This window comes from Rousettus aegyptiacus, unplaced genomic scaffold (assembly GCF_014176215.1).
Source record: "Rousettus aegyptiacus isolate mRouAeg1 unplaced genomic scaffold, mRouAeg1.p scaffold_m13_p_6, whole genome shotgun sequence".
NCBI classification, from domain to species: Eukaryota; Metazoa; Chordata; class Mammalia; order Chiroptera; family Pteropodidae; genus Rousettus; species Rousettus aegyptiacus.
The window spans coordinates 107,749,173-107,772,792 of NW_023416309.1; the positions used below are offsets into that span (position 1 = coordinate 107,749,173).

General features: G+C 36.2%; 1 pseudogene; it reads left to right on the forward strand.

Moving 5' to 3' along the window:
- Positions 1-1,971: 1,971 nt before the first annotated feature.
- Positions 1,972-2,090, forward strand: LOC118604188 (annotated as a pseudogene).
- Positions 2,091-23,620: the final 21,530 nt, after the last annotated feature.

Consider the following 23,620-nt stretch of genomic DNA (forward strand, 5'->3'; position numbering starts at 1 on the left):
CATACAAATCAAAATAACTCAGCATATTCCAGTTAGAAAATGTCAACTTGCATGGAAAAAGTTAATTGACAGATGCCACCGCTAAGATGACACCAATATTGGAATTATCTGAGAAATATTTTAAACCAGCTGTTATACAAATTCTCTAACAAGCAGTTACGAACACTCTGAAATGAATAGAAATATAGTCTCAGCAAAGAAATAGAAAATATAAAGAAGAACTTAATGGAAATTTGAGAACTGAAAAGTGCAATAACTGAAATTAAAGAAACAAAATGACTCATTGGATGGGCTCAGTGGCAGTTTGGGGATGACAGAGAGAGAGAGTCAATGAATTTAGATATAAACCAGTAAAAATGATCCAATTTGAATATTAGAGAGAAAAAGGATTGAGAAAGTGCAGGATGACGACCAAGTCCAATATTTGTGTCATTAGATTATCATAAAGAAAAGAGAAAGAAAGCAATGATAAAAAATGTAAATATGTATTTTTTTAAAAAAAACAATAACTGACAACTTTCCAATGTGGCGAAAGAACAACTGCCTGGTTTCAAAGAACTGGGGGGCCTGCTACGAGGATGAACTTAAATTTATGCCCAGATGCATCATAACCAAGTTGCTAAAAACTTAGGGGGGGAAAAAAACCCCAAATCTTGAAAGTCTTCAGAGCAAAACAATGCATTATCTATAGGGAATATTGATCGAATTCCTTTAGCCTTCTCATCAGATACTACAAAGACCAGAGAAATCGCATAGCATTTCTAAATGATGGAAGGAAATAATTGCCCACCTGAAATTCTATTTTCAGCAAAAATAGCCTCCAACAATGAAGGCGAAATAAAGACATTCTCAGATGAAGGAAAACTGAGACAAGGCGTTACCAGCAGATCGACTCTAAAATAATTGCCAGGTGAAGTTCTTGAGACAAAAGGGAAATGATCCCAGACAGAAGTTTGGAACATTTGGAACGTAAGAAGAACAACAAAAATGGTAAATATCTGGGTAAAAATAACAGACTATTTTTATTCCCTTGAGTTCTTCAAAATAGAAGAACAAAAATTATAGCAATGTCTAATGGGGTTTTTCAAGTATGTACAGGTACACGTGACAAACATAGCCCAAAGAGAGAGAGACAAAGACATCTAATAGTAACAAGGCTTCTATAGTCAGTTCGAAGTGGTAAAATTTTGATTCCAGGTAGACTGACAGAAGTTAAGTATGCAGATTGTAATTTATAGAGTAGTCATCAAAAAAGTATAATCAAAATCTCAATAGATACATTAAAATGGAAACCCCAAAATGGGGTGGTGGTCCAAATAACCTAATAAAGGGCCAACAGGGAGAGGGAAGGAAATGGAGGGAAGAAATGGAAAAATTTAAAAACGGTAGACCTAACTCTAAATACATCCACAATTTCATGAAATGTAAATGCATAAATACGCCAAAGAAAAAACAATTGCCAAAATGGGTTTAAAAATATGACCCAAATCTATGGTGCTATAAGAAACTTAAATATCAATAAAATGTTATTAGGAGTGCACTCATATCAAACCTGAAATACATAAGCCCTTTTTTGTTAGACAGTTTTTTGCTTATTATCATAGGACCAAGAAGGTAATACATTCTCAATATATACCCATTGAATGGAAAAATGAATCTCCTCAAATTTCATTGAGTACAAAGTGCCTGCAAGTATTTGCTAATTTTCTTAAATCAAAGTGGCTTATTTCAGGTAGAACTCTAGGTTGGAATAACTTTGAACCATCTCCTACATTTCCACAATGGCCTACCCTATGATACAAATTTAAAAATGGAATGATATCATAACTAATAAATATAATAGAATAGAAATTATGCATTTTGTATGGCACTCTTCAATAAAATAGATGAGTGCATTTTCTATGATTTATTATCAAGAATGACTAACGAAAGAAATAATAGAGTTAAAATTTCTCACTAAGAAATAAACTAGTCTACAGCCATGCCACCCTGAATGTGCCTGATCCTGTCTGATGTTGGAAGCTAAGCAGGTTTGAGCCTGGTTAATACTTGGATGGGAGACCACCTAGGAAGACCAGGTGCTATAGGTGTAAAAAATAAATAAATAAATAAGGAATTGTAAATCGACAAGGTCCTTGCAATCTGCGAGGTTAACCAAGGGTTGCCACGCCTAAAAAAAAAAAAGATGTAAACTAAAACTGACCAGTCATTCAGAAATATCTTGCATTTTCACTACAATCACAGTATCAACCTCATCTAACATTACTATTTTCTATGACTGACATATGCGACATGCTTTTTGTTCATTTCCTCTCAGAATGTACTAAAAATGCAGGGTCAGTGTGGAGGAGTAGAAAATGAATAGACTTGCAAATCAGAAGTCCTGAGTTTGAGGTTCGAATACTTAATTTAAAATCTTTTAAATTCTTTGAGTCTCTATCTCCTTAGCTGAAAAAACCACAATGAAAATACCAGGCCCACTAATGTCCCAAGGTTATTCCAAAGATCAGACTGGATTTACATAGAACTTGATGGTCTTTAAGGGATTTTCACATATATCATCTATTCCCAATTTCATGCCTTTTCTACTATATTGAGGAGCCATCTTCATTTAAAAGAAAGGGCTCTTGGGTAGTGTAATTTAGGCTTATCCATACAGGGATTAAAACAATGGTTCTCTCACCCCTGAATAGTTTTTACTTTTATCAACATAATCTCTTCAAAGGAAATTGTCCTCAAGACCTTTCTTTGAATGCTTTTCTATAAGTCAGTATACAGTCCCGATGCTGGGGCAAACAACAGAAAGTCAAGGGGACACATGCCATGTCACTTGCACAAATAAACCATGCCACAGAAATAATAAAAATTAAAAAAAGCCACATGCCATATCTAAATGAGTTTTAACTTGCATTTTACACGGAAAGAATCATTCTGCCTGAAAAGGCCAACTTCACTAGAAGAGTAACTTCCTGGATCAGTTTGCTAGTGCTTCGATAACAAGTTACTACAGGATGGGTGGTTTAAAGAATCTGTTTTCTCACCTTTCTGGAGGCTTAGAAAGCTAAAGTCAAGGTATCAGCAAGACTGGTTTCTCCTCTCTCCCTGGCTTGTAGATATCTATCTTCTCTTTGTGTCCTTGCATGGTCATCCTCTGCTCTGTGTTTTCTGTGTTCTAATTTCTTCTTCTGATGAGGATTAGGGCCCACACCAATGGTTTTATTTACCTTAATTACCTCTTTAAAGACCCTGTGTTCAAATACAGTCACATTCACAGGACTATATAAATTCGGAGGGGTACAATTCAGCCCATAACACCATTCCTACTGATGCTTTACCAATTTCCATGGGTTAATAACTTTAAATTTCTTCTTCACCAACAGTAGGAGGTGCCTGGCTCACTCAACATGTACTGTTGAACATAAGATAGTCCATTGGATGATCAATACAGCTCAAGTTGTGCTGATGTAAAGCAAAGACACGTGCCACTGAACAGGCATCTCAAGAAACTTACTTGCACAGGAGATGGTCCTTCCAGGAGTTGGCAGCTTGAAAACAAGTGAAAATTATGTTTGATGAACACTTGGAACAAACTCATTCTGTGCTGGATTGGACTGTTCTTGGCAATGCCCAGGGAGAAGGAGATGCTGCTAGATAGATTTATTATTGGGGTGTTGACTCAGCAAACGTTCACGTCAATTACACTTGATGGGATTGAAACCACATCTGAAGTCTCTCCATCGAGGGTAAAACTACAGTGTGCAGGCCAGGGGAAGTGGCCCTAGTCACAGCACCTGCTACTTAAGGTAGCAGTGTTTCTCAGTACCTACCCCTGCTACTTACAGTTACCAAAGAGGAGCGTGTTTGCTTTCACAGATTGTCCTGTTAGGTTCTCTTTTCTGCCTTACTGACATTTCACTGGGGGCGAAAAATATTGAGCTTCAAGAGCTTCCTTTTTCAGGCCATTCACAGTGACAATTTCCAGCATTTTGTAGTTCCCAAACAGCAGCACATCACAGAGTCTTTCTTCTGTATCCCGAGGAACAGAACACATTGCACTCTCGTTAATTATTATTATTTTTTAATTTCAAAGAATGAAGGGAGGAAAAGAGAAAGATTGGGCTTTAGGCTATGCGAAAATCATTCAGTACAATAAAGAAATCAGCCTGAATCTAATAAACCTCTTTTTTGGCCACAACAAAACAAGTTTGCAAACTGATGGTTGTGTCCCTGAATTTGGTCAGGATTTGCAAAACACATCAGGTAGGCCAAAAAAACACCAATAAATCAATCTTCACTAAAGATAAAATGAGACTTGGCAAAATTGAAGAAGAGACGGAAGAAGCAGAAATGTGTGTGTGAAATTTCCACATTAAAAACTCATCGCTCTTGCTTGGGTCCTGATGTAAGTTGAAAGGAAACAGACAATTCTATAATTTTAGCAAAAATATTTATGGTACCGCATACTAGTTCACCAAAACATTCTCTCCCAAGCTTTTTTTTTTTTTTAATTCTATTTTTTTTATCAGCATTCCTTGCTCCAGCAAAGGGGCTGCTAAAATAAATTTATTTTTAGTACATTTCAAGACATTCTGGATTCTAACTATAAAAATAATCCCCCAAACTCAAAATGCTTCCATCCTTCCCTCTCCCCCACCCCCATCTCCATCAAAGAACTCTTTGGCCAGATGTCCTGTGACCCTTTCCTACTTCTTTGTACTATACTTTAGAGGGAGAGCATGTAGTTTGACCTACATAGACTTTGGAATCAAGGTCAGTTGGTCAACATTTCAAAGACAAGGTCAAAATCAGGTTACAGAGAAAGAATAAGGAATTTAAATCAAAAACACTATTTTTAAATTCTGGCCCTGAGAAACTTCTTTAAGCTCTAGGTTTTAAATATGCAACATTTGGGAAAACATGTGTGCGTATGTGTACATACACATACATTCATATGTATGTATATATACATATACATGTGAAGAATATACATATATATGTATATATATACATATATATGGATTTATGTGAAGAATATATAAAATAAATACATGAAAACATTACTTCCTACATTATGCTAGAATATTGTAAGGATTGTATCAAAGGGGAGAGACATGTGGAATGTTTTTAAAATCATTTATTTGTTCATTCACTTACACATTCAACAAACACTCATGGAGAGTCATTTTGTGCCAGGCGGGGTTGCAATGATCAGAATGAGATCTCTGACCCCTGGGAACTCAAAATAGAGTGAGGGAACCAGATGTGTCAACAGATGTCTGTCCATCAGTGTAAGTGCTGGATAGAAGGACGCAAAGTGGTGTGAGAGAACTAAGAAAGACAAGTTAGAGTCCGCGAGGCCAACTTCAACTCCGGAAGAAAAGTATTTTATTTTTAATTCTTAAAAATAGTAAAAGACCAACTTTCATCAGACAAAGGGGAAATGAACATCACTAGTTCTCTTTGGGTCTTTTCTTATAATTATCACACTTACATACATTTCATTGAGGACATTTCTGGTTAACCTATGGAAACGAAAACAATGTATGTCCACGTTGGTGACAGTTTCTAAAATGGTCCCCGACTGCTCTCACTCTTGGTCCTTGTATCCCCTCGTACTCCTCTCCCCTTGAATGCTGGCAAAAACTGTGACCCGATCCTAACTACTTGGACATGGAAAAGGTCATGGGATGTCACTTCCATAATTATATTACATAAGATAATATGTAATATGTTAGCTAGAGATGCTGCCCATTGCTAGCTTTGATGAAGCAAGCTGCTATACAGTAAGCTGCTCAACAGAAAGACCCATGTAACAAGGAAGTGGTTGTAGCCTCTGGCCAATAGCCTGCAAGAAAATGAGGACCCCAGTCTAACAGGTCATGAGCAACTTAATTCTGCCAATGACCATGAATACATGGAATAGTATCCTTCCCTAGCTGAGCCCTGAGATTGGACTTCAGCCCCAGCCAGCACTTTAATTGCAGCCTTTTGAGATCCTGAAGCAGAGGACCCAACTAAGCCATGTGTGAAAGCGTGACCCACAGAAATGGCGACATAAATAAATGTGTATTGTTTTTAGTTGCTAATTTTGTGAGAATACTGTACACAATAGGAAAAAAGGAGGGGAATTAAATAAATAGATGCTCTCCTATATGAAAGTTATTATTCTATTCTCTAAAAAAATGATTATAAGTAAAACTTTTTCCAGAGAACACAGATAGCACGAGGAAAGAGATTAATTTTTCAAATACTGATGTTTTCAACTGAGGAAGATATAATCACAGTTTCAGAGCAAATTCATTCTGACCTCAGAATGTCCATACTACCCTCTTTCTACCTAACTTCCAGGCATCTGCAGAGGTAAAACACGCCCTCGACTTTCTGTATCTCCTCAAAGCTCAGCTTGTCTCTGGAGACACCTCAGAAATATGAGAGAATTTTGCAGCTGAAGTAAGTAATTTTAAATTCCCTGACGCCTACAGATTCTTAACTCCCTTGTTTTTCAGAGATATCAAACTTAAATGGTCAAATAAAGGTGAAACTCTAAACTGGTGGCTGACAAAGCTGTTCTTTGAAGGATGAGCTAGTAACTATTTTAATTTTTTTTTGGGGGGAGTGGGGGGTCATGTAGTCTTTGCTGCCACTGCTCAGCTCTGCAGAAAAACAGCCCCAGACAATCCACAAATAAATGAGCAGGACAGTGCTCCGATAAACTTCATGTATGCACATGAATCTTTGAATTTCATTAATTTTTCACATCTTAAGAGGTTGTCTCATGAGACATACGAAAATAACAGGTAGACCTGATTTGGCCTTAACTCACATCTCCCCCACCCCCCAAACCATTAATTCCCAGGTGTGGTGTGTGGCAATCCCAATGACTTCTAGCAATCATAATATTTTCAAAGCGCGATTAATTTGACTCATATTTATTTTTAAGAGTAGCATGGACGGAATAAGAGGCACTAAAAGATTCATCAAGGAGGAGGAGAAGGGATGAAGAAGGGAAGATCCAAGAACACACGGCGTCCCGCATCAGACAGACATTAACAGGGCATTGCGCTGTGAAGAAAGGAATGGACGCAGTATTGTGTGCTTCTTGAAACTGAAGGGAAAGATTAGGTGTTATGTAAAATTCAGATCATTACCATCAAGTCTCCAGGGTAGGGACTGACTGATTTTTATTTTATTATTTTTGTTCCCAGGTACAAGGAGTTCTCCTAGCTCCCTTAAAGAATGACATGGGTTTGGGGAATTCGGTGACAGACGCGTGTGAGCAGATCACAAAGCTGGAATTAGGGTTCTCAGCCATGCTTTTCTCCCATTATGCTCCACCGTCCGGCTGGTTAATCAGACTGACCAGGAGATAAGGACGGGCTGGTATAAGATGGCACAGCCTTGAATGGGCAATACCATTCCAGCGCCTGAAAGGTTACCGCTGTGTTTTAGAAATGTGACACTTGTTCTAACATGCATGGAAAGAATGGGTAAACTCGGACAAACAGCACCAGATTCTGAGAAAGCATCGCCTTCATAATATGCACTTCTGTGTTTCTTTCTGAGTTTCATATCACTTGTTTAGCACTAGGATTTGTCTTAGGTAAGAAAAAGCAAATGGGAGGTGGAGAGTAGAAGAATGAGGTAGTTCTTGATAAAAGACCTTGTGTAGAAAATCTGTCTGGTGTCAAGGCGCCTTACGAGTTGCAAGAATGGAGCCGCTTCCCTTCTACTTCTAGAATAACCCCTCCCCGCCCCCCCCCCCCAGAGCTCTCTGTCTATTTATAACACGTCTGGGGCTCAGTCTCTGCTTTCTGAGTGTTCATTCACACACAAGCTCATGCTTTTTGTGAAGAACCATCTATATTGTCTTCTGCTTTGGGCGCCCACCCCATAAGAGGTGCAGATCTTGAATTTTCCTCCCAAAGAGAAAGAGATTTAAAATAGCTGTCGAACAGACTCGGATGACAGTGTCTTAGAGCAGGCCATAAGTTTGCACAATCTTCCCTTTAGTGAACCAGTAGGCAATATTATATTTTTTTAATAGTAAGGGGGAAAATGAAGACATATTAGAAAAAAATAAATAAATTGCAGAAGTAGAAGAACTCGAGGGACCATCATTTCACTTCTTTGGTTCTGTGTAAACCTGTGCTCAAGCCAGCTCCTACAAGAGAGTAGACACATCTCGGACAGCTCAGCCTCTCACTGAGAAACGAGCAGAATCAGGCAATCACTCCTAAGGTTTGTTTTCAATCCCTTCCACTGTAATTTTGGGTAGTAAACGTATATTGAGATGTTAACAAATGACACATAGCTTTAAGTGGGAAGAACCTTTGTCCTTCCTGAAATGAGGGTTGCATGTGTCATGTTCTGTACAGAAATTATTTTTGTCTTCATCTATGAACTAAAGTCCTGGCTTAGAAGCAGGATACAGGGGTAAAATTACTGACTCTTAAATAGACCTGGAAGGAACTTAAGAGAGCTTAGCTTGAGAATCACTAATCTTGGAAACAACAACCTCAGATATCCTGGCGATTCGATGCAGTTTGCTCAGCTAGTGAGTAGATGTGCTAATTGGAGGAAAGACCACTGGTTTGTTTGTTTGTTTGTTTGTTCTCAAAGTGAATCATTAGGTTCTCCTCATTCTACATGAATGGGCCTCTATACAAAGACAACAGTCTTCTATTATAATAATAAAATAAAAGACAGGGGAAATGCCTTCCTTTTTCCATTGAAAGTGATTTTTTCAGAACACCAAGAGTTAAATGCTGTCTGACTAAAGCTTTATCTTCACAATTCGTCTTCATTCATTCATGTATTTTGTGACACAGGACTTAAGAAGTTTATAAAATTATCTATAATAAAAATGAAAAAAAAAACCCCAATAAATACCAGGAAGAATCAGGTCAAAATATTATGTTTGAAGATGAGACTAAGGATCATATTAACACATCTGAAAATGGACACCAAAACATTTTATATTTGTTCCAGGCATAGACCATAGATTTTATTCTACATTTTCTAGTAGCTCTAGAAAAATCAACACATAATTGTGTGAATATGTATGACTGTGTGTGTATATGATGCATGTTATATGGGTATAAATATGCATGAGTGTATGTGCACATGTGTGAGTTCTTATGTGTGACAGTTGTGTGAGTGCATATAAGTATGTGTGTTCTGAAGAAACGCAACTTTTTTTCTACAGATAACTAAAACATACAGTAACTAGTCATCTTTGAATGAGTTCAGAAAAGATTTGAGATTCCAATATTGGCCTATATAGATTTCACAATAGAAAAAAACTTGTTTGAGTTATACAAAAGAATAATTTAAAATTTAAATTTAAAATAATTTAAATTAATAAAATTAGATTTGTATAATTTTTTTCTGTAGCTCTTGATTTGTGTTATTGGAAGATGGCTTGCTCTAGCTAATATTAAAAGGAGCTTGATGTCTTTGAACTCATCTTGGCCAGGGCTAGATGGCTATGAGAGAGTCTGATATACATGTTTCAAAAACAGCCCAAGAAAGCTGTTCAGAACGGAACAGTTTTTATGGATCATCTCATGGTGTTTAGATTATAGTGGATCATTTTGGCTGTGTGGTAGGTGAAAGATTACAGAAATCAAGATCACTATTCATTTTGTTTCAAACCTCAATTTCCTCCTCAAAAATGTCAGAGTTGGTATCTACATTACTTTTTAATTTGACATCTGCATTCCTTGCTTCTTCTTCTTCTTCTTTTTTTTTTTACCGAGAAGTTAAGTGGGCAATGAAATATCAATATTAATTGTTGCTTTTAAGACAATAAAAATAATGCTAGATACTGTTATTGAGTAGTACCATGTACTTTGCATTATGCTAGACTCTATTCCTAAAATAATCTTATTTAATCCTAAGATTAATTCTGAAAACCAATGATATAGCATGTTGTTCCACATGAAGAGGTAATTTTATATCACCGAAGTCATACACTTAGCATATAATCTGAATTGAGGGTCAAAATCAAGAACTACGGACAACTGGGAGTTTGTTAATCCCATATTCTTTTGAAACAATTCTTGACCACATACTGTCAGCGGACAGTTAGACTGTGACAAAGAGAGACAAGATTTCTGTGTGGACGCAGCTGTGAGAGTGTTGGGGGGGAATACGGGTTAGCTCGGCTACCATAGTAAGGGCCACCTCCCAGCTTAAGAACGCAGGAGACATTAGTCACTTCAGAAAGATAGTTTCTGCCACTTGGGGCAGAGAGAGAGATAGAGAACCAAAAGGCGGAAGTGCCAGTGACCGTGTCACATAAGAGAGGCGAAAGTTTGTCACGTGCTGGCGATGGCAGAGCGGGGGTTCGGATGACTCAGTTTTTGTGCTTCTGTTTTCACCGGATTCACTTTGATAAAGGAATTTTGTTTCTTTATTTCACTCTTTTTTTTTGTAAAGGGGAGTGGGGTGGAGATGTGAACTAATGAGTGAGAAGGAATAGAAATGACCCATTGTAAATGGTATTATAAGAATGAGCTAAAATATACAGCCGAAAATTGTAATAGTGATGCGGCGACAGGAATGTACTTGAATTTTGGAATGGTTGTTCTTCTCTGTCTGAGAAAGACAGAGAGCAAGTGTGCCTAAAACTTCACTTCACAGGCATTTATTTTCTCCTTTTTTTTTTTTTCCCTAACCACAGCAAACAGACATGTACCCCAACCCTGTTTGCATGAGCACACGAACACATAGCAATAGACATTTTTTGGGCTCTAGAAGTCCTAGCTGCAAGATGGTTAAAAGGTTTGCTCCACTGTGCCAACTTGCCTTTCTCCTCCACAATCTCTTTGGGAATATTTATCTTTTATGAGTTATAAAAAAGAATCCTGGCCTTAGAGGAAAGACAGATGAACAAATTAACCCCTATGGGATTACACTGGCTGCTTCTGGTCATGCCGCCTGCTTAAACTAATCTCTTCTTTTCTCCCTCATATCTCTGTATATGGAATGTGATTTAATGAGGAAAATTATTATTAGTTGAATATTTATTGAAAAATGCGAAGGTCAATACTACCCTTCCCTTTTCCCTTATTACAGGATTAAAAGAAATACAAATTGGGAAGCCTAATTATCTGGTGTTTGGTACTTACTGTGTGCATTAAAGGTACATGTCCATGTTTGCTGTATGTATCGGCGTGATATTTATCATACATTTCAAATTACAATTGTAACAGTTCAGCATTTAAGACATAGTAAATTCTTCTGGTCTATATAGATCACTCTTACATATGACTCTATTATGACAAAGTGTAGGATTCATATAAGATTAGGACCCATGTGCTCACTATTCTTTAAGCATATTAATAGAAATGGAAAGAAAAGCAAAATGATGATATGAATATTCTTAATTATTATTATTATTAAAACAACATCTCTAGCTTGAATTCAGCACTCGATGGTAATCTAGAGTTGTAGATGTCTTACTGAGTAACATAAGATAATGACATGGATATGAGAGGGACCTCGAGGTCACCATCCCGCTCTCTGCTTGGAAGGTTAAGTACAAGAGTCAAAATGATACTAATTGGTATGGATGACATCCACCAGCCAATCAGAATGGATGGAGGCAGTTGCTCTAGAAGATTCTGGTAGGTGATGGGGCATACTGTCCTAGATGATTCTACCATTTGTTGTTGGATAATGGAGAGACAGATGGGGGTAAGCCAGGGGTGGAGCCAGGGTGGCCTGGGTATTGTGAGGTAGTCAGGGGACCGAAGACAATAGCTATATATAAAATGATTTGGATATATTTCAATATTTTAACAAGGAATGAATATGAGTCTTCCTAAGCAAACCATACACATATTAGTCCTAGCTACGTATACTTTCTTAGAATAAGACTTCTCTTTATAGTATTTCTCATCTCACCCAAAGTCCCTCCACGTATTCATCTGAAATTTCCCCAGATTAACTGTCCATTCCTTTAAGAACCCCTCATTTATTTGAAAAGAGTAATTGTTTTTAATTTATATTCTGTTTTTCAAACAATGGGGGAGGAACGGGGTTGGCTAAGAAACATGTGAGCTTTGGAGTGAGGCAGATCTAAGTGTGAATCAGTCACGAGCTGTGGGTCTTAGTGCACTATTTATTAACTCAGAACATCTGTTTCCTTAGCTATGAAAGTGGCTTCTGGTGGGAATGAAATGACTCTTTGGACAGCGTCCTACACAAAATGGGTGTCCCATAACTCTTTTATATAATTTGTTTTTTAAGTTTATATGATCTCTGTATCATAACACAAGTATTTATCCCATGGTTCTCCTCCATTAATATGTGGTAAGCAGATCGTTAGAGGAACTGTGTTTGGAGCATTTTGTCTTCATTCCTGCCGCCTACACCAGAACCATGTCCGCAGTTAACATTCAAACAGCCATGGAACAACTCTGATTTCTCTGGCTTTTATTCTTAGGCTCGACTTTCTATCCATTCAATTTATTTTTCCTTTCTTCTGGATGTAGTTGAGATTCTCGATTGTCCTTAAAATGTAACACTGGTAAAGTACCTTCTAGGGACACAGATGTAAAGAATAAAACCATGTCATTGGAATCCATCTGCATATTTTAAAGATTCTTGTTTCCTTAGCTCTTCTCTTTCAATCTTGTTAATTTTGTTAATCTGGGTTGACGGAATCTTTTTTTTTTTTTTGCACTTCAGGTGTCACCATATGAATCCCACACACATTCTCACCATCCAGAAACAAATGTAAACACTGAAATTACTCAAGAACTTCCTTTAACTACTTTATTCATCTTTTCTTTAGTCATGCTGAGAGGCGGTGCAACATAACGGTTAGGAATATAGGCTCCAGGACTACATACCGGTCCAAATTTGTTCTTCTGGTCACTAGTTTTATAACTTTTAACAATGCAATTAATCCCTTTGTGCCTCAGCTTCCCTGTCTAAAAAAAGGCAAAAAATGGCAGCTACCTTATAGGGTATTTTTAAAGGTCATTTAGTTAATGTATGTAAGGAACTTAAAGTAGTATCTGATAAATAATTAATATTGAACAAAAGTTAGCAATAATCACTACATATAACCACTTTTTTCTGCCCTTCAGGTTGAATTAACAATGCATACACACAATAGTTAAATTTGAATAGGCAGATTATCTGGGAATTTCTGAAACAAAGAAGCATCCAAAGGATATCACTAAGGGGTATTTACTGTAGGAATGTTAGTATTGTAGCAAAAATTAGCCACAATCTAAATGTCTATTAATTACTAGGAGGATAGTAAAATGAACCGGAACATACCCACACTGTAGATTAGCATACAATGATTTATAATAATTGCATTTTTCTAAACTATGTTAAGCATATGAAAACAAGTTATAATGGTTTCATAAATGTTTCAAATGTTTCATACATTATAAATAAGTTTATAATGTATAGAATAATGTATGATGTCATATACATAAAAATATTAAAAATGCAAACCACTTACAGTCCTTCTAGATAAATATATAGAAAGCAGTTCGAAAAGATCTACACTAAACTAAAAATAGTGACAACATCTGTGAAAGGCAGTGGAATTGGGTATGGTAAAATATTTTTTGCGTTTCATTTTCTTTATTTCTGTATTTTAAAAGCTGTAATGCGTATATATTTCTCAAATAATGAAAAATCGAAATAAAAGTGAATGTAGTTTAAAAACAGAATGCTAACTGCAATAGTTTGGTTTAGTGACATTGAAAGTTATTGACTTTTTTTTTTTTTTTTTTAATGCTGGACTTTCTTCCTACTATTGAGAAAAACATCATGAGAGAAAGTCATTTTATTGACCAATGAGTCAATAGGACAAATAAACTCAACTGGTTTGACTTGATGGCATCGTTTCTTAAGCATGTGCATGTAGACAAGCCAATTATACATTTTCAGATCAATATTAGGGCTAAGATTTATTGCTGGGTTTCTTCATGTGCTTTTACAATCAAGCCCCTGTACTCTATGAAATCAAAGAATCCGGAGTTAAAGAAATCAAAGGAAATCATCTCTGCAGCTTCTCTTTATTTCTGGAGGAGAACTTAATCCTTTCTGTGGTTCATAGGTTTTGCTGTATTTAGAATCTATCCCTTTCTTTAGTATCCGGGACCTTATTTCTCAATGGGGAACTTTTCAAAATCGAAAACAAAAATATCACTATGTTTTTGAGTTTGGGAAATTGTGGCATTATGACTGTACTGATTTTTTTTCTTCAATTTTATTTTTGGAAGGAGCTGTATAAACATGCCTTGCTGTCAGTCACATGTGTTCTAAGGCCAGCAAAGTGTTTATGAACAAGGACCGAGATTGTGCTGCACCAGCTGCATTGTCCTTCTCACACTGATAGATTGTAATCTATTTCGTGGACAGGAACTCTGGCCTTTGTTGTGTTGAAAATTCTCATAAACTCGGACAAGGAAATGTGAGCAACTCCAATAGGCAAGCATCCTCCAGTGAAAACACCAGGTTTCCTGGGATCGCGCTGAGGTCTGAGCGAAGCGTTGCCCCACGGATGCAGGAGAGGGAACGAATATTGATCACACTCACAGTCGCATCCAAAGTCTGTTTACTGCTGCGGCGCCATATTGTTCTCTGACTGGGGAGAGAGCATGCTCCCAGTGCTCACCCTAAGATGCTACATTCTGGTGCTTGGCGTTAGAAAGAAGCCGTGGTCACAGGGAGACCTTAGGCATATCATAACGTAAAAACACATACAGATTCTTGAATTAAAACAAATCGCCATTAGGTTAAAAAGAAATTAAAGTCTGCAAATTCCAATTATCGTGAAGGACATCGAACAATAGAAATTCTCATTGTGCTGATGCAAGGAGGCTACAATTAGCAACAGCATTTTGGACATTAATTTTATCATAAAGTTGAAAATACACACATCCTTCTTAAGTATACATCAAAAATATTAAACATATATAGAAGGAAACATAAATCTGTTTGTTTCTATAGTGTAATCCCATACATACATTAGAATCAATAGAGCTATATCTAATAACATGGACAACAAACATGATACTAAACTAAAACACACACACACACACACACACACACATTCAAATCCTAGCTTGCCATTACCACGTGTATAATTTGGACTCAGTTTTTAATCTCTCTGAGTTTTCATTGTCTTATCTTTGAAACAGAATTAAGAATAATTTCCTCAAGATTATTTAAAATGGTGCCTCTAAGGAGGACCTGCACTGTATAGCAATGCAGAGCTTTTTTTCATTTGCAAAATAGTGAGTGATGATAGACATGTTGCTAAGTTAAGGAAGTGTGGGCAACGTGAGAATGCTTTGATAAGATAGGGCTGCTATGCATATTAAAAATACCGTGATATTATACTTCGACATGCCACTAATCTCCTTATTCAATATTTGAGAGACCACTAAAATGAAAGCAAATTGCTCTTGATGGATTATTGTTTGTAACTTTGATTTACTGTGTTATCCTTGCATTTTTTGCAAATGTCACCACTGATTTATCTAAATCAATCTCAGAAGTAGATAGACACTGCTTCTTGTGACAGCAATAGGACAAGTACTCATGTTGCATCATAGACAAAGAGCTTTGGGAAAAGAGAATTAAAAGCAACCAATTTATCATGGGATTCTCTTATCCAATATGATCTAAATCTGGCGTAAAAATCTTTGGCTCAGCATATAACAATCCTGCCTTCTCTTGCCCATCTACATCCCTCTTTTTTAGTCTCCGCAAATGACAATAAAGATACATGCCTTCATATAATAATGGCAGTAATCCCAGTAAATATTAAATAAAATAAACTTGATGCTTATATCAATTCAAAATGTATTCATCCTTCTAGATTACCTCTCTGGTCTATACTCATCTCAATTCTCTGTTTTTCAACTATATCTAGGTCAAAACAACTTAAGTTAGTACTTTATTGTTCCCTAAAGATTTTATGTTTTGGGTTAATTTAATAACTTCCACTTTATAATATTTGGAACTTTTACTATAAGTTACCTCCAGTTCACTTTTTAAAATGCTAGATCTATAACAGCAGAAAGTGACATTCCTCCCTTAGCGGTCCTGCTCTCACCCCAAACCCCACAGTCCTAAGCCCAAGGTAGATGTAATATTAGAAAATGTGTGATTGGAGTTGCTTTTGTCATCAGAGCTTGCAAGAAAGAGACTGAATGAAATATCTTCCATATTTATCTTATTTAACAACGTATAATAGCCAGGATGCTTTCCACTAGTATTAATATTAAAAGGTGAGCATTAATCAAATGAGTATGTCTCTCACTTCATAAACCTCTTCACGTATCTCAACTAGCAATACTTTGAACTGCAAGAGAGAGAGAGAGAGAGAGAAAGAGAGAGAGAGAGAGAGAGAGAGAGAGAGAGAGAGAGAGAGAGAGAGAGAGAGAGAGAGACTGAAGTAACCGTTCCGCGTGAGCTACATCCAGTGCCTGACAATGGATCTATGCAGGTCTCTTCTAGTCTTCTGTTTATTAACCCTCTTTATCTGTCTCCGCCAGCTTGTGGAGGTTTTCTATTCTCATTTCTCACTGCTGTGTGGGAGAACAGCCTACTGTACTGAGCATGAATCAGCTGCTAAAATAAGTGGCAGGGTAACTGGGATATATTATTTGACCTTCAAATCAATTTTCTCTTGTCCTTATTTCATCTCTCTCCTTACAAGCTCCGCTTCTCTCTTTTCAGTATATTTATTATTATTTTTTTTTTGGCTAAACAAATAATAATAAACAAAGATGCCAACAGCAAAGATGCCCTTAATCCAATCCACTCCTCTTGGATGTCAGAAAACGCTCATTTGTGGAAGCGTGATAATTTACTCATCTTTGTTGTAGCATAAACACAAGATGCAACGTAAACACACTTTGTGTTATTCACTCTCCATTTCAGGCAGCGTCTCTGTCACTGTTCTTGTCAGAATGTTGCTTCGATTCCAATCCACGTGAAGAGTAGAGAACAATACATATGTTTTATTTAATCTCCTTGTAATGTATTAAGATACATGCATATTACAATTCATAAATTGCTTAAACTGGCCAAAGCAGGCAATAACCATTTTGAGGTATTACTGAAACCTTTTCTGTAAGCATTTAAAATCCTTTTGGTGACTAGGTCATACAAATACTTAATGTCTTCTTTTGAAGACCTCCAAGGTTAGAGATACCACGCATATAAAACTTGGCTTCAGGGTCTGCCCACCTCTATTTGAAGACTCTTCCTTGTGCCTCTCTAAGCTTTCTGTGACTACAATTTAAAAGATAAAAGTTTGGAGTGAGGAGACCGAACTCAGGGAGGGCTTTCTGATTCCCCTATCTTTTAGGGATGAGACCAGCAGACTGAGCTTACAGTGACAGATATTATAGGAGGTGTTAGAGGCAGGCAGCCATCCAAAGCGAAAACAGAGGAGGTGCCTTGTGTGTAATAATGCTGCAGGAATAGCTAGAGTAAGAAAGTTGATACAAGAAGGAAGGAAGGAAGGTGGGAAAGAAGGAAGGAGGGAAGGAAGAAAGGAAGGAAGGAAGGAAGAAACAGGATGACTCTCGGCTAATTTAGAAATGCTCAATACATAGCTTTTGTCCTTTCACTCATAAACTATGGGACCCTTTGGAGACATCTATTTCTTAAACTTGAGAATTTGAAAGCCAGGACACACAAGTGTTCATAATTCAGTTTCTCCTTCAACCGATGAATTAAAAGGCAAAAATTAACATTTAACATAGGTAGAAAAAAATATATTCTTTATAGTTTCATTTTTGTTTGCTTATATAAACACAGGATTGGGAAGAACCTCTTATACTGATGAAGAGAAAATGAATGTGTCAGAGAAAGCAGAATCCAGAAGACCATTAATTTAACTTCATCCTGAAAAGAGACTGAGGTATTTAAAACAAATCACAGCAAAATCTGCTCCTTGATATAACTAGGATACTTTTCTAGAAGTTGTAGTCATTTCTCTAATTACTAGATGATCCCCATATTTTTGGCCAATGCTGTCAGTTTGCCAAAGAGTTGGTCTGGAGCTGTAATCCAATAAGTGTTTTATTTTTAATTGCACATTCACAAGTTAAACCACAGCTGTAACCCAGATCAACCTGATCTATTCAGAGAGGCATAGGAAAAGTCGATTCGTTTTTCCACTCTCAGGGGCCAAATGGACAATTAGGGTAGAGAAAAAGTTAGGGGGCAGAAGGGGGGGTTTGTGACTATTTTGTGGACAAAATAAGACTTTGAAAAGAATGAATCAATAAGCTAATATGAATCAATTCAATGAAAGTGTGTTACTTTCTAAAGGGACATGTTTTCTTCCATTAATCTGTAGAATTCCAGAGGGTAAGATTTCTATAACCATCAACTTATATTCACCACTATGTCTCACAACCTACAGTTTCTATAGAAGGTTCTTAAGTAGTTCTTGAATGGATGTCTGAATGATTGACGAAAGCATAATCTTCCACAGAATCACACTTTTAGGTGACCACATTCGTTTTGCCACTTGTTCCCAGAAACCCTTTCCCAGTTCTCCCCCATTTATAGTCGTCAGATCACACTGTCCTATATTTGGAATAATAGAGAGCTGTCAGTGTAGCAGATGTCTGGGTTAGCAATCCAATTGCCTCACTCTTTTGTGAATGCTGCCATCAAGCAGTGGGTGAGTTCGAAATTAGATGAATCATCACCTCTTTTGTCACTCGGTTTGCCCACCTGCCGAGAGGGAGCAATTTACTCCTATGAGGATCAGCCCTAGTGAAGATGACACACTTCCATCTTATTAGACGAAGTTTAAGTTTGACTCTGGGACGAGTCGTAAGGGACTTTACTATTTGTTATATCCCTTTTTGCTACTAACAAAGATGATCTCTGTTTGAAAATGATGGGTGGAAATGAAAATTTAGCTGTGTCCTTGAAAAAATTTTTAGCGGTGAATATCACAACCACTACAAAAGTTTCATAAACTTTGGTCCATAGGGAATCGTCTCCCTCCTTTTTCCTAAGATTTTAGGGAGTAACGATTAATCACAGGATAAAGTCTTAAGTTAGGATATCTTTCAGGGCTACATAAGTTGTTGACCTGTGGTCTCAATAACCTTTATTTTTCAGCCACAGTGGGCACTCCATATTTTCTTGAATACGACCTCCATTCTCTACTGCTAATGGTGTTCTCTACCTACCAGGGTTATTTTCCTACTGACTCATCCAACCTCCAGTCATCTGATTCATAAGTGTTTCCCAGGTCTCTGTGGCCACTATTAAATTTTCCCTCTCTTGACTTGCAATACATTATTTTGAAATTGCATTTTATTATTTATGACTTGTCAATAATTGTCCATTACTTATTGTATGAAGAAGTAAGTGACAGAAGATTCATCTTCCGTTATTGCTAATTGTGCAAGTTTTACCTTCCTCCCTCTAAACTCTGAACTCCCAGAGAGCAAAGATGGTATGTTTTGGTTTTCCTCTTACTCAGTGAGTGCTTTGTACTTATCCCTTTTTACAAAGTAGAAATTCAATAACTATTAGTTAAATTGAATTGTACTGAACTATTTTTATGGGGCTTTTAATCTAATTGGGGGAAAAGACAAGCACATTAAGAGACTGGCAAAGCCTCAGAGTTAAAACTGCAAAATAATGTGGTAGAAAATGAATATCTGAATCATGGGAATACACCGTATAGAAGCTATTTTAGCTGAGTGGAGTTAATCAGGAGAGATTTTTAGAAGCACCTTTTGTGCCAAATCTTAAAAGATATTGTTATTTTTCACTCTAGTGACTAATACATTAAACAAGCTCATTTAAAAAGAGAGAGAGATAGAGAGAGAGAGAGAGAGAGAGAAGGATACTTAAAATTTCAGAAGAGAGAGAAAAACAAATTCATAGATATCATACAGACATGTAAATTGATAAAAACTTTCTGAAAAGTACTTTGGTTTTATCAGCAAGCTCTTGAAAAGTTCGTAACTGTACTCTGATCATTTTATTTCAAGCAATCTATTCTAAATAAATGAATAAAAATTGGAGCAAAAGTTTCCATGCAATGACATTAATTATTTGATCCCGGTCATACTGTCATCTTTCAATTCCTCACATTCATCACACTCTGGGCTGTCTCGGGGCCTTGGACCTTGCTTTGCACTCTGTCCGAAGTATTCTGCCCTTAACATTTTCTTTCTTCAGCTAAATCCTACATATCCTTCACCTCTCACTCACTTTTTCAGAGCTAGCTTCTTTCTATTCCCACAGAAGAAGAGCAGTTATGAGTTCACCTACTCATAACCACTTAGGTTATGGGAGTCAGCAATAAACAAGACAGGTGAAAGCTTTGACCTCAAAGAATTCATTCATTCACAGCAGAGACAGAAGATTAAGAAGAGAATAATGAAATGCACAGAAAAATGCTTCCAAGTTTGTTATAATAACTTCTGGAGGCTACGCAAACAGGGTGAAGTAACAGTGTATTTAGTTCTGCTGATCCTCTTGGTGTGGGGTTGACAGAGAAGGCTTCTTCTGAGAATTGGTGATTCAATCTGACAACTAAAGATGAGAATCACTCAAGCTTGGGGACGGTGGCCCTGAGGAGGAAGAGCTCTTGTTGTGATTCCAATTTTCTTCTTACACTTTTCTGTATTTCTGTTTTTGTACAATAAGCATAGAAGAATGTTATCGTTAGAAATAGTTAATAAAAAGCATACACATGGTCAGAAAGATGTGAATTACATAATAAGCGTCCAATTAATTTAATTATTAATGAAAGAAAGAAAAGAAAAAGGAAGGAAATAAAGAAAAAAGAAAGAAGAAAGGAAGGTTCCCACATACCCTTTGCTACCATCATTTGTAAAGACTAATGACATTTTCACCATCAATATTGTGCAATGATGTTGCTTTTGTTTCCTATCAAAAGAGACCACATTTTTTCACATAAAGCATTTGTGTTTCAGATCATTTACTTGAGGCCTATTTACAGAAAGCAATTATCTGGTCAAAACATGTGAGCGCTCTCATATCTTTGATATTTTGCTACCCACTCTAAAACGGCTTTGGTAATTTCAAGAAGCAGTAGTAGGTTTTAACAACTAAAAGACCAAGAAAAAGGTGTTTCTGATATTTTATTTCGCTTGTGTTTATATTGAATATTTTTATTATGCACGTCTCATCTTATAAATGCCTTTTCATATGTTTGCCCACTTACCTATCAGTGACTTATTTTCTCATCAAATAGTCTTATATCTTTAATGTTTTTAAATCTCTCTTATTATTTTATTTTGTTAAAAGTTTTCCATTCTGCTCTTCTCCTTTGCATTTCTGTTATGGTTTTTAATGTGCACAAATTTAAGATTTTTATGTAGCAACCAGTCGATACATTTTTTCTTTTTGTGACCATTCACTTTCTTATCCATAGAAACCGATTTCCCTTCCAGGTCTTAAGCATCTATTCACTTCTATTTTCATCTAGTTTTAATTGTAAAATTTTTAGTTTTATACACACACACACACACACACACACACACGTGTGTGTGTATATATATATACACACACAGATATATGTATATATTCTATTTTCATCTAGTTTTAATTGTAAAATTTTTAGTTATATACACACACACATATGTATATATATATACATATATATACACATATATTCTATTTTCATCTAGTTTTAATTGTAAAATTTTTAGTTATATATACATATATATACACACATATATGTGTGTATATATATGTGTGTGTGTGTATGTGTGTATATATATATGTGTGTGTATATACATATATATATATACATATATATATATATGAATTTAATTTACTCTCTGGAGAGATTTGAGAGACCAAATTTTTTATTTCCCAATTTGCTAACCACTTATTCTAATATGTATTTTATTTTAAATTCATTGACATTTTAAAATCACATAATTGGAGTTCACATTTATCTTTATTTACTACTGTTGAGCTATGTTTTAAGCTAATATAATAAAGCAATGGCTATTCTGAGAAAAACAAGCAATTTTATAAATATCATTTCGATAATTGTGTATGTATTTGGTTTATGTACATAACAAGGAATGATATGGAAAGGACTGATGCCAGTCCCCAAACCAGTAAAGATTTGCAAATAATCATTTTGAGATTTCAGGTTGTTTTATCTCATTTCCATTGGTCCTTATTGTTTTTATGACTCACCGATTAAAAGGAGATGGCAATTTTAAATATTTTGCAAACATCTCAGTAAACAAGTTAACAAAAAGTGCATATTGTTTCTTGTGTGGGGAGAAATTAATGACAAATAAGATACATAGCTCTCTTCGTAGAAATGCAATAAGAACTATATATAGATTTTTTTTTTTTTTAATGGACCAAGGGGCCATGACATGAAAGACAAAGATGATAGGGGCAAGAAAGAAACTTGGGGCCCGGAGGTGGGTATCTGGTTTAACTAGCTCATCAGATTTATAAGAAAACTAACAGCAGTGAATATTTATTTGATATTACAACACTAAGTGTGTTGCTCTTATTTATTTCTCAGAAATGTCTTCTGTGTACTCCTAGTTTACAAACGAGGAAATTCAGATGTGGCGCCATTGTTTCAGAACACTCATGAAGGAACTGACTGCTGACAAAAAAGTGACTTACCAAAAATTACACGGTTGAGTAAGTCAATATAAAAAATGGTGATATGCTGATTCCCAGTGAGATTTTTATTTTGCGTGGTTTATGCAAGGCAGAACACACACACACACGCACACACACATCCACATTTTCTGATAAAGTCATTTAGGTTTTTATTTTTATTTTTTTGTAGAATCTTCTCTGAATCTAAGTTTAGGTACCCAAAATGTACAATGCAGAAATACAGAAAAGTATGAATACATTTATACTCCTTCAAATATCCCATATTGCAAAGTTATTTGTAACTCTCGCAGTTGTGACAGATAGAAGTAAAATAATTAATCATAATTAACCGTCATGCTCATTCTTGTCCTCTCTTGCCAAATCTGTGAAATGCAATTAGATATTTTCCTTGTGTTCCATTTCGCTGCGATGGGCTAAAATTCTAGCCGAATTTTATGTGGTGTCATCACATCCTGAAGTTGTCATTGTCATTTTCTCTATTGGCTTAGCTCCCTTTGGGAGTTCCCTATGCCAGGAATTTTCTATATTATATTTTCTACTCTGATTTTGATGTCAGAGAATGCATAATTATCACCCTTCCTCCCCACTGAAACACCGTTAATGTCTGTATCCCACTTATGATTTATGGAGAGAGTATATTATGTTAAAGTGAACAGCTCTGGAGTAAAGAACCTGGAGTTAATCTTTTTATTTTATTTTTGTCTCTCCTGCAGACTAGTGAAACATTTTGGGGCAAGTTACTTAATCTTTATAATTCTCAGTTTGCCTTTCTGTGATATGGGGGAGAAGATCCACAAAATCTTAGAAATCTTAGAATAATGTTTAGGGCGTGTAATTGTTTCTCAAGAAGTGTTAAGATTCTTTTTCAAAGGCAAGTTTATTTCTACAACAATTAGGTACCCCTTGGGATCCTTCTGACATTGGTACCATGGCCGAGTTTACCATAATTGTCCTTCCATGT